Source organism: Malania oleifera, chromosome 10 (assembly GCF_029873635.1).
Source record: "Malania oleifera isolate guangnan ecotype guangnan chromosome 10, ASM2987363v1, whole genome shotgun sequence".
In the NCBI taxonomy this organism is placed as follows: domain Eukaryota; kingdom Viridiplantae; phylum Streptophyta; class Magnoliopsida; order Santalales; family Ximeniaceae; genus Malania; species Malania oleifera.
Window position 1 is genome coordinate 28,978,643 of NC_080426.1, and position 17,304 is coordinate 28,995,946.

The window sequence follows — 17,304 nt, forward strand, 5'->3', positions numbered from 1 at the left end:
ACCCTCCCACACTTAAAATAGTGAACGTCCTTCCTCCTCCTGGACTGAGTTTTATTACCACTTGATCCACTCAAGGACTTGCCTCTCCCATGATCCTAATTACCCTTCGCCACGAGCCCTTCCCTATGTGAACCCTCATCGCTGGTCGTCTTCCTTTGATGGAACTCTAGCAATGCACTCATGATGTCCTCCAACTCAAGGGTTTCTTTTCCCCAAGTCAACTTCGTAACCAAATTCTCGTATGTAGACGACGTAGGTAGGGAATTTAAAAGCATCAATAATTTGTCCTCTTCCTTAAACTTCACATCAACTCGCCCCAAATCACTAATGATCTAATCAAATGTGTTGATGTGCGAAGTCAAGTCCGAACCCTCCTTCATCCTTAGCCAATATAATTTTTTCTTTAGATACAATTTGTTCGTCAATGATTTGGACATGTACCGGCGCTCCAGTTTCAACCAAACCATTGCAAGTGAGTCCTCATACATGACGTGATACAACACGTCAATGGCCAGACATAACCTGAAAGTGGACACAACTTCGCTTCTAGCTCCTTTCAACTTGCGTCATCCATTCTTTCTAACTTCTTTCCATATAGACCATTCACCATCCCTTGCTGCACCAACAAGTCCTTCACCCTCCTCTGCCATAGCTCGAAGTTCCCCGTTCCATCGAACTTACTAACCTTGAACCTTGCAAAAGAAATCCTAGTCATTGAGAACCAATAGCTCTGATACAACTTGTTTTTCACCACACCAACAATCACCTGGGTTAGATACCAATTGTTGTTCTCAACAATCAACCCTCAAAAACCAATTGTAGGTGCTGAGTGTGCGCAGTGGAAGACCTCACACGAACTCTCATGAACAATCATTGAAACAAGCAAGCGAGCACTCGATGATGAACCATATGAACCTAGCAATCACTCAACAATGAAAATCAATGAAAACAATAATCAAAAGACACAAGAATTTACGTGGTTCGGCAAATTGTCTACGTCCACGGGAGCAGTGACTGTTTTTCTCTATCAATGAAGCTTACACCAAACTTAATCCATCCAAGGTTACATAATGATGATTATATATCAATCTTATGCATACAGAAGACCATTAGTTTATCTAAAGCGCTTCTGTAGTGATCCCTATGAGGAAATTCCTCCAAAAACTCCCAATCTACTGATCTCGAATTCAAAATTTCATGATGTCTATGAGCGAAACCGTCGACTATACCCTGCATCTCTCTCTCTTTGTCCCTCACTTCACGATGCTTTCTCCCGGTACATGCATTCCACTCAGAATATGAGCTACATCCCCAACATAAAGTTAGAGACTAGACAACACCTCATCACATTATAATTACACATCATTTGGCCCACAATGAAGATCGCCAATCACCTCATTTTCTCCATAACAACGTAGTTCAATAACTACAATCGCCCTATAAGATGCATTTTCAAAACTCTTGAATTTTCTCCACTATAGAATTTCCATCATTTTCAACTATAATCTAGTTTTTGAGAAAGACCCATGAATTTTAATGACTATTGATGATTAGGATTATATTAGTTCCCTAAAGTCTGACTTACTAGTTAATTTTTTTTAGGTTCTTTAGTAAAATTATGTTGAACTTAAACTGCACAACAGAAGATATATCATAATTTTCAACATGGATATCTCAGTTATACTGTAATAATAATAAGATTATAGAAAGAATACACATCAAGAAGTGTGGCTACTACTATAATATATAAATTAGGAATTGGTCAAAAATTATTGTATAGGGCCTAAATGTCCATTATTGAAGAGGGCCACTACATTATTGAAAGGGATTAAAAAAAAAAGAGAAATGTTGATGACTATTATATATTGATACATCGATTTTTCAAAATCACTAAGAGGACAAGCAAGATACTTCAGGTATAGAAGAGGTACATGTTCCTTTAGCATTACTACAGATGACATTAGGTTTTTGTCCATCGATTGAGCTTATGCGAACATTGCTTACTTTAATACCACTACATGGTACACTTGAGCTGCATTTAAAGCTAATAGCTTCTTCACCCGCACATGATCCATGAAAATCATTGAATGTCACGTCACTCACTTCCACATCCGATTGCTGAACCATTGATTTAATATACATTTTAGTTAGTGCATTGACAAAATTTGCTTCAACATAAAATCATATATGAGAACCTTTTTTTAGAATAATTTAATGTCTTGATCATGATAAATGTGAGCCTCGGTTGGTTTGGGTCACTTTCAGTATAAAATCAAAACCAAACCTATTTTTTATGATTTGGAGAAATTATGAACTATTGGTTTATATTATTGATTTAGGCCTTAAATTTGAATTTTAATTAATTTAATTTTTTATATATGAAATTGCACACATAGATCAAACAAATATACAGCAAAAAAAAAATATTTAAAATACTTAAGGTATATGTATGTTTGTTTGGAGATTTGGTTGAATTTAAAATAGCAACCCGAATCAAATTATTCATTTTCTAAAAATATCAAACCATAACCAAACCTTAATATAATATGAAATCGAGTTAAACCAATGAAAAGTGTTTGGCTTGATTTAATATAATAACATGAGATCGAGCATGTATATAATGAAAAATCATTTCATTTGAAGTTTAATAGATTTCTATAAATTAAATTTTATAATTTATAGTAATTACATGTGATCATGGATTAACTTAATCACTTTGGATATTTTGTAAACTTTTTTTAACCAATTCAAAATTAGTGGGTGCGGGATAATGAGTCTTTTTCACATCAAGTCAAAATTGGTCATCTGGTTTCTATCATAGAAAACTTATGCTACATTTGTTAGCCTGAATTTTAGATCTTGAAACAGATTTGAATAAAGTTCAACATAATTTCATATTTTATTTTATTTAAATCGACATGAATCTAAATGTACGGACTCTCCCAAGATTAGGATCAGTTAATTTTCGTAACTTTAACCTAAATATATATATATATATATATATATATATTTTTAAAAAGATGAAAAAGAAAAACATAAAAGGGAATAGAACAAACCTTCGCATCATCGGAAGTTCTGCAATTGTGTAAACCATTACAATAATTTTGATCAATTATGATAGGGTTTTGAGCTTTGTCCAATGTAATGTGCTCAAAAGTGATTTGTCTGGCATACCCTAAACCGCCCTGTAAATATAAATATTTATCAAAGAAGTTGTATTAAATTAAGCAAAAATTAACATTAATAATGAAAATTTATGCATAGTAATTGAATAATTAGAAGGATTAATGTTCATAATCAATTATTTTTATAAATTAAATTACCGGCCACGTCTTGATCCTTGCTCCATTTTGAGTCCCAGTGAAAATACAATTTCCCACGTATACCCCTGCTACGGTATCTTCTTGTCTGTTGTGCCCAAGGCTTCCAATGCTAAAATTTAAGAAAAATATATGAATAATTTTATTTTTTTCAAATTTAGGAAAACAATAATACTAAATCAATCAACAAAAATTGATTTGTACATAATTATTTATTTATTTTCTTAATTTTTAACCATTTAGAATAAATTTTTATCTTTAATTGTATATGATTTTGGAAGGAAATGTAATAAAAATGAATTTCCTATTTATTTTTATTCCTTTTTCCCAGAAACTTCTTGATCAAAGGGACACTTCCTTTTTCAATATTATTTTTATTCCTTTTCCCAAAGAAACTTCTTGATCAAAGACCCATCAGTCTACCTAATAATTTCTCCGAATGAAATGCAAAGGTAACAAAAAATTAAATTTGAGAATAACCTAATGCCATGTCCCGGTCCACATGCAATATTACGGGATCTTGGATCCTCCGAATTTATTAATTTATTGTGTATTTAAAAAAATTTCTTAGCTTTGTAAAAATTTAAATTTCAAAATGCTGAAATCTCTTGTCTGGTGTCTCACATACCTGCACATGGACTCTCTCTGCCCTGCACGGACCAGCAAACCTGGTAGGCTGCAATCTGAATGTCTTCCCACTTGGTACGATTAAGGCATTGCTCCCTCCAGAACCAGAGCATAAGGTTTCCCAAGCTTTTGCAAAAGCCTTTCAAAATGTACAAATAACCCAAAAAAAAAAAACATAATTAGGTCATTCTACTTAAGAAATTACTATAAAAAAATTAAATAACTATTTTTTTGTCAAACACATATATTTAGTTTTTTGTAAAGTGTAATTTGTTTTCGACTTAGGCGAAAAAATTAATCAGGCCAAGATTGATTAAGAAAGAAATCAAAATGCATGTAACTACCATTGCGACACAAATAAAAAACTTACTTGGGAATCATCGCTTTGGCCATCTCCAACGGCTCCATGCTCCATCACGTCGAATACATTTGAATAAACTAGCCCGCTACTTACGTTAAATAGAGTGATGCATAATAGGAGAGCAATTGCTAATACATCCTGCATCATCGAGTACAAAAGAGTTTAGTAAAGAATATAAAGATTAACTCAATGAGCGAAAGCAATGGTCTTTGCTCATTCTCACCATTTTCTGTTGAAAATAGACGTAGGGCAGTCGAGAAATAAAAGATGAAGTTAATTGCACATGTATATCAATTTCAACTCTCTATTTATAGGGTTTCATTTTGTCTCTTAGACGTTGTTTCTGGACCCAAATTTGGAGATTGACCATTTTTTTTTCTTTACACATTCAAATATGGAAGTAATTATATTGAAGTATTTAATCATGTTGCACTTTGGGTAAGTAATTGAATACTTTGATTTTAAATATTTTTAATTGTAAGTTAATTATTTAAGGTAACTTTTTTTTTTTTCCTAAGTAAAAGAGTGTAAAATGTGGTTGGTGATTGTTATTTTCAATGTAAGTTAATTATTTAAGGTAATTTTTTTTCCAAAATAACTCGAAGTGTAAGTTTAGCATTGGACTTGGTTGTTGTCGCAGTCACACAAGGAAAATTTGGACTCATAAAGATAGTTTGGATTATAATTACATGAAACAATTATTATGGGACAAATTTGTGAGTTAAAGCGGATGATATCTTATTGGAGTTGTATTCAAGACTTTTACTTTTAATATTAGAGCCACTCTTGGGGTACTATGATATGAGATCCTGTTTTGAGGACTTATAAGGATAATTTAGACTCCAATTATGTGGGACGGCTTTTGTAGGACAACGCTGTGAAACTAATAAATCAAAGTGGATAATACCTCACTGTAGTTGGGACGAAAATTGTTACTTAAATACACTTATGTATAGAGAAATTATTAGGTTATGCAAACACATATTTTTCACAATTAATAATATTCTACGCCTTTTAGGATCCATTGGGTCTAGGATTTTTTTTTTTTTAGGGAAAATAAATCTATTTTCATTATAGTTTCTCTTTTTATTAAATACAATTAAAAAAATTTGTTGCAATATAATTAAAAATTAAGACAAAATGACATGTTAATGAAGTGTAAAATCAATTCTTTTTTTTTTTTTTTACTGATTTGATATATATTTTATTTTATTTTTCAATTTCTTTGATAACTAGACATTTAAAAAATGAATTCTCTCATATATTTCTTTAATGTCCATGCCTTAATATTTTTCATGTTCCTAATGGACTTTTAGTGACCTAAAAAATTGATAATCATTAATTGAAAGTTATTTAAAATTTAAAGTATTGTTTGGTGTCCGTACCAAAAGTTATGAAAGTAGAAAATATAAAATTAAAAATTAAAAAAGAATAAAAATTGAAACCAGAAACATATTTGGAAGCTATGTAACATACAACAAAGTCATTGATTTTCTATAAATCTTTAGAACCACTTGCTTTAAAGCCAAATTCAGCTAGGTAATTTCATTTCCTTATATATCTAATAAATTTATTTTAATTAATTTTATTGTTATGTAACTTTTGACTTTGTTTAATAATTAAATTCATATTTCACATTTTTGGTGCATTTAATTTGTCCCATAATGCAATATAGTATTTAATACGTGGAAGTAGTAACATAGATTTCATTCTATGCACGGTTAATTACTTTATAAATTAACTAACTAACTCTAAATTTAGTGGGTCATTATACAAGGGTAAGCGAATAGTGAAATTATGGAAATAATTTAAAATTCATGCTAATATGTAAATATTCAATATGACCATTAAATGGAAAATTATGGAAATAAATCAAATCAAAGATTGATGTACAACCCTAAAAATTACCATGCTACATATGAATAATAATAATCCTACATGTGAACATTAATTATGACAAGAACCCTAAATTCTAATATTGGATATAACCCTAATGTGAACCTTACGTATAACATACCATAAAAAGCCCTAAACATATAAATATCAAACAATAACGTCCTTAAGTAAATAAGTACAATAATAACAGCTATTCTAAATACATAAATATTAAATATGCAATAATAATAAAAACGACTGTAAATATGACAATTGAATATTAAAATAGTTATAATAATAATAAAAACCTGCAACATGAATACTAGAAATAGAGCCACATATTATAACATTAAGGATCCTACAATAATAATATTAATAATTCAACGAATACAAAAGGTATCAAAACAAATTCCAACTATAAAAATTTCACAACAATAATAATAAAACAATTAACCTATATAACAAATAGAACAAAAAACTTACCATAAATATTAAATATTAAAATAAATATAAAAACCCTGCAAGATGAATAGTAATCATTTAATATATATATATATATATATATATATATATATATATAATAAATACAACCTGAGCATATCCTAGCTGCATATACAATGAAGACCCCAACATTAGATTAAATCAAAACAAGAAAATAATCAAAATAGGAAAGAGAAAGAAAGGAAAAAAAAACTATACGTGCACTTGTGTGCGTTGTGCATGGGTGGTGCTTACAGTGGGTGCTGCATGAGTGTGACAGTGGACAGCGAGATTGAGTGAGATGGAAAATGAGAATTTACCCCCTTTAAAATTCCAACAAGGCGAACATGCATGTATCTCTACAGTTCTCTCATCTGAACTAGCATAGGATAGCAGTTCACCTTCAAACGCAACCCGAACAGAGGCACCGGAGATTCCCTGTATCACTTTAATGGTAAACTCAAATTCTCAGGCCAGTAAGAGGCAACGTCGCCGTGTTGGGTTGCCGGCTTGACTTTAACATGACCAGAATAGTAGGGACTCGATCGGATACTGAAACTCAAATTAAAAATTCCGATACTTAATTTTGAAATAGACCGGAACTCAATTGGATCCTCCCATTTCCAAGAATACAAGTTCGACTTTTTAGTACCAAGGGTCTTCTTCTTCCTTGGATGTGCTTGAGTTCTTTTGAGCGAGTGTTGTTAGCTTTCGTAGGCTACATAATCATATTTCATATGTTTTGATGATATTAACCTATATGTTGTTCCTAATGTCTCCTATCTTTGCTAATCATGTTCAGTACACGTTCTAGTGACGAATTCGTGAAGTGCTGGATCGAAGGCAAAGATCGGACCGAATTGAGGTCGAGAAGGAAAGATCAAATGGACACTCACTCGAAAGGACTTAAGCACCTAAGGAAGCTTAATGTTAAATTGTTTATTGACAATAGGGTGTGTTTGAGGTAGTCTATTTTATAACTCTTGCTTGTTTTGTTTCTTACATGATTTCTGAGTAAGAGTTGAGCAAATGCATGCATACTAGGACACATGAGTTTATAGGATTTCACCTTTAAGTCACAAAACTCAACTTTCATAGTTCTCAAAGCTAAATTAAAGAGTTTGTCAAATGAATCATAAACTCAAATATGTTTTCTAAAGGGACAATTTTTCAAACATCTTGGTTTTATAAACATTTACATATTTGGTCTCAATCGTGTCAAAACAAGATTTATGTCCTAAAGGTTCAAAGAAAGTCAAGCATATTTTTATAAAGGACATACTAAGCATATAAGATATCAAATGAACTTTCAAATGTGTTTTCATAAAACAAGCTATCTTATATTTAAAGGAAAACTCTTTTAAACAAGTATTAAACTTTATTAGACTTAATATATTTTACAGACTTTTGTTCAAGAATGTTTTAAGAGATTACAAGGGGTTTTGATAAAGAAAACAGAGCAATCATCGACTAATGTAGTGCAGCCTTGAGTTCTGAACACCTTTTGGTATTTGAAGCATAACTTTTGCTAGAAAAGTCCAAAAATAACGATCTTAGTGTCAATGGAAAGCTAAGAAAAAATATCACAACTTTTATGTTGATGAATTTTTTCTGATTCAGGGGTTTAGTCGATCAGAGCAGGAGACTAGTCGACCAGGGATATCTAGTAGCTAAAACATATCTTTCTGCCAGTGACTAGTCGACCAGTGCAGGGGACTGGTCAACTAGTGGGGTGACTAGTCAACCGGTATAAGGGACTGGTCGACTAGTGGGGGTGACTAGTCGACCGGTGAAGGTGACTAGTCGACCAGTGGTCTCATGAACAGCGTAACAACGCGCAGAAAACGACTAGCTAGTTTTGTTTTCGAAGTTGTTCCCAATGGTCCAATAACAACTAGTTGGGTGTTTTGGCTATAAATACAAGTCCATAGAATTTTTTAGTATCGTTCTTGATCATTTTAGCGAAATATATCTTTAAATACCAAAATATAAGCACTTAACACTTTGTATTTAGTTATTCATTCACATGTGCTCATTCTCTCTTGCTCATTAATTGTGTTTGATTCATTCCTTGAGAGAAAAGTGAGAGATTTGATTTGTATTTCATATTAGCTCATTTGAGGAGCATTGGTTTGTATTTCCATCATCTTGTAAGGTTCTTTATGAACTGGTTGTTGTAAGGTTCTTTGTGAACCATTTGGCGAAGGCTCTTTATGAGCACAGTAGGGATTTGTTCCCGAGTATAGGAATTTGTTCCCCAGTATAAGGCTTCTCTGTAACAACCTGCTATTAAATGGGTTTATATATATATATATATATATATATATATATATATATATATATACTATAACATTTAACATGCTCTCATACCACACTGGATTGAACCCAATCATCAACCTAAGCAGCGAGAAGCGGAAATCAAATAAACATATCCATATATAATTATATACAATACTAGAGTGCTAACAGGTTTCCCAAAATATACATATATGACTGTTCCCCAAATATCATCAACTGGTGAGGGCTATACAAAAATACTCCCAAAAATATACTCACTCTTTCTGAGAGGGCAGTACTGTGGCCCCTCTATCTGCGAGCCTGGTCTGCTCGCCCAACTGACTCACTTGAAAAATAATTCAACACTGGATGAGGCGAAGCTCAGTAAGACAAAATATGCTATTACCAGTGTGTGGTAATAAGTTACAATACTGTGAAAATCTATTACTACATAGTTATGTATCACTGAATCTGTACAGTACAATACCAGTAATATAAATCTTCATCTTTTACCTGTTACTTAACATTTCTGTACTTTAGGTTTATACTCAAAATACTGCTATTATGTATATATATATTTTCTGTTTCTGTAAACCTGTATAAACATGGTAATAACTGTAAACTTCCCTGTGGATAACTGTGTGTCATGATTTAATCCCTTATGACAGGCTTGTGCGGCTCGTAGACGAGATTTACCCTGGCTGTCCTACCAAAAATAAATCATTATACTCCATAGTTTGATCAGCCCTCCTCAACCCATATCTAATGGGGAGTCTGTCCACTCGTGGGCTCTATGCAATCGACTTTTATACCACGTATTATCTGAATAGGTGGTTGCACTCTATAAATTGTATGTAGTTACGGAACCGTGCTCTGTAAACTATATGGTCCAATAGGGTCTGATACTATATAATACATCTCTATATACATCTACCTGTTTTACCATGATTTTGTAAATCTGTATAAACCATGACCCTATAGAAAACTATATCTATATCAACTGTGTTTCTGTAATTAACTATAATTCTGTATGTCATGGTACTGTAAAACTGTATAATCATGGTATTTTTATAATTGCTATAAAATACATTCACTATTTGTATATTTTGTAAAACACATCTCCGAAAAATACTATAAACCATGTTTCTATACTATATTTATATTCTCAAGCCATATAGTAATTTTAACACATATTAATCATACTTGATAAACTGTATAAATCTCTACGGTGAATAATATTCTGGTAGAATATATATATATATATTGTCGCGACGTCCCGGACCCGGCCCAGAGAACCAATCTCTGGTTTAAAAATGGGTTCGGCTTGCGAACTGGGAAAAATGAATGTGTATTTTGAAAATGTGAATTTTCGTGAAAAACGATGTGTGGTGGAGTCGCCACTAACCTTTTGAAGTGTGGTTAGAACACTTGATTACTACCCCGTTAGGGGTAGAATCGGTCTACGTCACCAAAGTTAGGTTCGGGAGTATGGTTACGCAAGGGGAAGGTATTAGCACCCCCTACACGCCCGTTCTTACGAATGGTACCAGATTAATAAAGAGTTTTCCCGAAATAAATGTAATAAGCCTTTAAAGATCACTCCCTTTCAAAAGTCAAAAACAAAATGAAAATACTATATAGGTATTCCCTCAGAACCGGGGCAATCTAGTACTCCGAAGAGTCAATGTTCTCGTTTGCAATCATCGGGAAGGAAAATCGAAAATAGGATACAAAATACGCTCCCGAGGATTTTGAAATCTATAGGTTTTTTTTTTTAAGTATCAAAAATACTATTTCGGGAGGTTTTTGAGATTGGTTCGGGATTGGAATGAATTTTTCTTATGCCTAAAAAGATATTTTTGTGATTTTTCCCAAGTGTGAAAATGATTTTTGATATTTTTCCCAAACTTTCAAAATAACACAAATGAAATCAATTGAAACCAAAATGTGAAAATACTTTTGGAATTTTTGAAAATTTCATGATTTTTGTGAATTTTATGGATACAACAATAATATGCAAGCGAAATGGAGAAAACTGGGGTGAACCAGTTTGGGAATGGTGAGCCGGTCAAACGTTGACCAGTGTGGGGGGGGAAAAACCAGTTTAAGGTCTTGGTCGAGACCAATGATTTTCCGGAATTTTCCAATGTCCTTCCGAATACAACAGAATTTTAGACAACAATCACGAAAGTCATGGTTTTAAAGATATGCCTTTAGAATGTATTTTTGAAAATCTTGAATGTAGGGAAACAAATCTAACCTTTGCCAAACATGTTAGAAACTTTCTTGGATTTTCTTCAAAAATTTTCAAAGGTAAATAAGTTTCAAAGCTTTAAAAATTTTTGAATTTTCTTTGAAATTTTTTTTTTTTGAATTTTTGTGTCTTTTATGAAATTTTTTTTGTTTTTTGTTTTTTTATGAGTTAAAAGGAAGCTATTTAAAGTAAAGAAAAGTGAAATAAAGTCAAATAAACCAACAGAGGCCGATTAGGGAAAGGGGGACGGAAATGTAACATAGGAAGAGAAAGTTCATTGGTCTTACCTATCGTCTTTTTCTCCTTCGGTCTTCTTCTCCTGTCTGTGAATCCGCAAGGTTAGTCTACAGCGCCTTCCCGAGGGTTGTTCTTGAGTTCTGATTTGAGGCACTAGGGAGTACCTTCTTCAAATTGAGTGACCCGGTACCGGTAGGAAAAGGGATCAATCGATCGCTTGATCTTCTTTCGTTTTCCTCTGCTCCGGTCTTCTTTTCCTGCTGATGAGTCTACTAGGGCCGCTCTACAACGTCTTCCCGAGAGTTGTTCTTGAGCTCTGATTTGAGGCACTACGGGGTGCCTTCTTCAAATGGGGTGACTCAACACCGATAGGAAACGGGATTAGTCGACCTCTTGATTTTTACTCAAAAAAAAAGACTAACTTCACAAACTCGTGATAGAAAACTTCAATATTTGAAATCTTCTCCTTACCACCACTAAGAGCTCCCCCTTTGTGCTTGAAATGAGAGGGCTATTTATAGGCTTAGCTTGGGGCAAGCATAGGAAAGAAGACATAGGGGAGTCATGATGGGGGGAACCAAGTATGGGAGGAAGAATGATGAAGGGAAATTAGCATGGGAAGAATGATAAAAGGAGAAAACATGACATGTGGTGAGTGATGATGGAGGGAACAAAGTATGGGATGAAGAATAATGAAGGGAATATAGTATGGGAAGATTGGTAAAGGGAAGAAACATGACATGTGGTGAGTGATGATGGAGGGAACAAAGTATGGGATAAAGAATAATGAAGAGAATATAGCATGGGAAGATTGATAAATGGAGGAAACATGACATGTGGTGAGTGATGATGGGGGGACAAAGTATGGGATGAAGAATTATGAAGGGAATATAGTATGGGAAGATTGGTAAAGGGAAGAAACATGACATGTGGTGAGTGATGATGGGGGAACAAAGTATGGGATGAAGAATTATGAAGGGAATATAGTATGGGAAGATTGATAAAGGGAGGAAACATGACATGTGGTGAGTGATGATGGGGGGACAAAGTATGGGGTGAAGAATTATGAAGGGAATATAGTATGGGAAGATTGGTAAAGGGAAGAAACATGACATGTGGTGAATGATGATGGAGGGAACAAAGTATGGGATGAAGAATTATGAAGGGAATATAGTATGGGAAGATTGGTAAAGGGAAGAAACATGACATGTGGTGAGTGATGATGGGGGGACAAAGTATGGGATGAAGAATTATGAAGGGAATATAGTATGGGAAGATTGATAAAGGGAGGAAACATGACATGTGGTGAGTGATGATGGGGGAACAAAGTATGCTTGCATTTGACAAATTAAAATAAATAAATAATAATAATAATAATAATAATAATAATAATAATAATAATAATAATAATAATAATAATAATATGAGGGTTCTAGAAGCTGTGTGGAGCCCATTGGAGATGTGTGGGTCCCACGCGCCATGTGGGGTCCACAAGCCGTTTGAGGGTTACAAAAGCCCGAGCTAGCAAGGCGCCGGATATGTGGATCCGAACTAGCATACCAGAGGGGGTAACGTGCACCGGATGTAGGAATCCGAGCTAGCGTACCAGGAGAAGTGGGGCCCACAAACCGTGTGGGGCCCAATTGAGATATGTGGGGCCCACAAGCCATGTGGGACCTAAAAAGATGTGTGGGGTCCACAAGCCATTTAAGGGTTATAGGAACCCGAGCCAGTAGACACAAGCATGCCAAAAGAGGTAACGTGCATCGGATGTAGGAATCCGAGCTAACGTACCAGAGCAGGTAACGTGCATCGGATGTAGGAATCCGAGCTAGCGTACCAGAGGGGGTAACGTGCACCGGATGTAGGAATCCGAGCTAGCGTACCAAAGAGGGTAACGTGCATCGGATGTAGGAATCCAAGCTAGCGTACCAGGAGAAGTGGGGTCCACAAACCGTGTGGGGCCCAATTTGAGATATGTGGGGCCCACAAGCCATGTGGGACCTAAAACGATGTGTGGGGTCCACAAGCCATTTAAGGGATATAGGAACCCGAGCCAGTAGACACAAGCATGCCGAAAGAGGTAACGTGCATCGGATGTAGGAATCCGAGCTAGCGTACCAGAGCAGGTAACGTGCATCGGATGTAGGAATCCGAGCTAGCGTACCAGAGGGGGTAACGTGCACCGGATGTAGGAATCCGAGCTAGCGTACCAAAGAGGGTAACGTGCATCGGATGTAGGAATCCAAGCTAGCGTACCAGGAGAAGTGGGGTCCACAAACCGTGTGGGGCCCAATTTGAGATATGTGGGGCCCACAAGCCATGTGGGACCTAAAAAGATGTGTGGGGTCCACAAGCCATTTAAGGGTTATAGGGACCCGAGCTAGCAGGCACAAGCATGCCAAAAGAGGTAACGTGCATCGGATGTAGGAATCCGAGCTAGCGTACTAGAGCGGGTAACGTGCATCGGATGTAGGAATCCGAGCTAGCGTACCAAAGGGGGTAACGTGCACCGGATGTAGGAATCCGAGCTAGCGTACCAAAGAGGGTAACGTGCATCGGATGTAGGAATCCAAGCTAGCGTACCAGGAGAAGTGGGGTCCACAAACCGTGTGGGACCCAATTTGAGATATGTGGGGCCCACAAGCCATGTGGGACCTAAAAAGATGTGTGGGGTCCACAAGCCATTTAAGGGTTATAGGGACCCGAGCTAGCAGGCACAAGCATGCCAAAAGAGGTAACGTGCATCGGATGTAGGAATCCGAGCTAGCGTACCAGGAGAAGTGGGGTCCACAAACCATGTGGAAAGGTTTTGACATGAGGTCTCCTCGGAAAGGCCTGGTTAAAATTGGGGTGTCGACATATATATATATATATATATATAATTTTATACTAAAATTATGCTCGAATAACCTAGCATAGCATATTTCTCTTACCGGTTTCCTGTTAAAAATCCCCTACTATAACGGGTCCAACACCTGCAGGGTTCTCCACTCAACACCCTAAAACCATAAATCTCAGAACAAAACATCAATATTTCTTGGCCTACATTATTTCCTACAACTACCAGAAGGCCAAACACTGAATGAAAGACCTTACCCTGGATTTGGGATGAATTCCAACTTCGTTTCACCAACGATCCACTCTGACAAATTTGAAGAGAACTCTACCACGAACGTTGTGGTGGCCTCAGATCATCGATCCAGCGACTGACGGGGCTGAAATCGAAGGAAGAAGAGGGAGGAGCAGTAGGGGTAGAGAGAGAGAGAGAGAGACTGTGGCGAATTTCTACGATTAAAATCAGTTTAGGGCTATTTATACTGCAGGATTCATCGACGAGCCAAGTCATCTCGTCGATGAGTCCTTAAGTAATTTTGTTGACGAACCTTATCCTTCGTCGACAAAATTCAGAGTAGCCCAAATTCTTCTCACTGTATTTTCTCGTCGACGAGACGGGAACTCGTCGACGAGGTCCTGAAGAACCTTCGTCGACGAACCCTTGTATTCGTCAACAAAGCCTGGAAATTCCTTAAAATTTTTATCTCCAAAATGCAATGTCGTCGACGAACGCCTGCCTCCTTCTATTACTGATTCCATTTACCTCTCTCTTTATTACTCCTCCCTAAATAACAAATTTTCTTCGGGTTCAAAACTTGAGAAAGGGAATCAAGATATTTACACTAATCAAAGAGAATGTATTAAATTAAATGGCGACATAAGAAAATTTCATATGTAGCAACACAATTAAGAGAGTATTGTTCTTAATTAATTATTCTAATGGGTTTTTATTAAGAGCTTTACTGGCCAGTGTCTTGATCCTTGCTCCATTTAGAGTCCCACTGAAAGTACAATTTTGCACATGTACTGTGATACCCTATGGATGAAAGGCTTAAAAGGATTAGATGTTACTAGCCATATCAACAATGTGCACACTTCTTTTCGAGAGCCTTCTCATAAAAACTTCATAGTTAAGCGTACTTGACTTGGAGCAATCTTAGGATGAGTGACCACCTGAGAAGTTTTCTCAGGAAGTGTGTGAGTGAGGACAAAACATACTAAAAAGGACATATGTTGGTTTGTGGGGCCAGTCATTAGTCTGATAAGGCTCGCCCCCTGTTGTCTAGTCCAGGTGGATGAGGAGAGACGCAGTGCTTCCTGACAGACCCAGGTTGGTGTGTTACAATGATATCAGAGCAAACACGAGCCAGAAGTGTGATTAGATTCACATCTCCTGGATTTGGAAATGTTGGTTCGCAATGAGGACGTTGCATTCTATAAGTGGGGAGAATATGATATCCTAATGGATGAAAGACTTAAAATGATTAGATATTACTACCCATATCGTACCTTTCTTTTCGGGAGCCTTCCCATAAAAACTTCATAGTTAAGCGCGTGCTTGGTTTGGAGCAATCTTGGGATGGGTGACCACCTGGGAAGTTTTCTCGGGAAGTGTGTAAGTGAGGACAACACACACTGAAAATGACACTGGTTTGTGGGGCCAGTCATTAGTCTTGATAGATCCACCCCCTATTGTCTAGTCTAGGTGGAGGAGGGAGAGACGCAGTGCTCCCTGACAAACCCAGGTTAGGGTGTTACATATACCCTTTCTAGGACAGCATTTTCTCCATCCGTTCCGAGGCTTCCAACACTAGGGACATAAAAGAGAGGAACTAATATGCAATTAAAGCCGGGTTTGGAAGGTGAAAAAAATATTAAGAAAAAGAAATAAATGTGAAGGAACACCACTTTTTCTTTTTGGTTTGGAATCATGAGAAAGAAAATAGAGCATAATAGTTCTATATTGATTCGCAAAATCCCATTCGTAGCAATAAGATCCGATGAGAAGTACAAAATCAACAATTATTAATTATTACTAAAAATATATATCCATAACAAAATATGGTTGAATTTTATTATATCGAAATGGGATGTGCCTCACATATCGTAGGTCAATTGCTGTCGTTTTATTGCTGTGACAAATAATTTATTGCATTAAACAAATAGCCATTTTGACATAATATAATAAATAAATAAATAGATAAAACATGTCTTTATTTAGAAAATAAAAATTATTTTATAAAAAAAAAAAAAGTAAGAACCCATTTAGAATGGTTGTGGAAAATTTTTTTCATTATTTTTTATTTAAAATTTTCAAATAATTATAAAAGAACTAGATAATTCTAGTTGTGCATGGTTTATATAAAAAATAAAAAGTAAAAAAATTTGTCACTTTGTGTGTGAAAATAATTTTATCTTTTATTCTTAATAATTTAAATAATTACAAAAACCACATTATTTTTTAAATTTGTATAGGGAAGTTGAAAAATATTTTTTTTACATTGTATTTTATGTTTTTATTTCTTACCTTGCATCTAAGGGCACGAAATTAGATATTAAATTTAAATTTATATGGATTAACAAAATATAGTATACAATTATGTTGAATTCCTTCCAAACCCAAATAAATCTAAATCCAAAACCTAAAATTTACGTTCCTATACATTGCCTTATTAATTTAAAAAAAAAATAAAATCTAAAAATGAAAATAAAAATTAATTTGTACAATGAAAAGGACCTTTATTTTTCTATCCTTTTAATATGAATCATTTAATACAAAAAATAAATAGAAATCTTTATAATTATTGGGAAACTAAAAATAAAAAAAATAAAAATTTCTTTTCACACTGAAGCAACCCTTAAAAAAGATTTTATAAAAAAAAAATTTTTCTTTAAAAAGTCAATTTCTAGTAATTATGATATTTATCAATGCAAGTAGTTAAATAAATATAATCATATAACTGTGATATGATTATTGATTTATATATCCTTATATATATAATTTTAAAATAAAATAAAATTTTATTTATTAATAT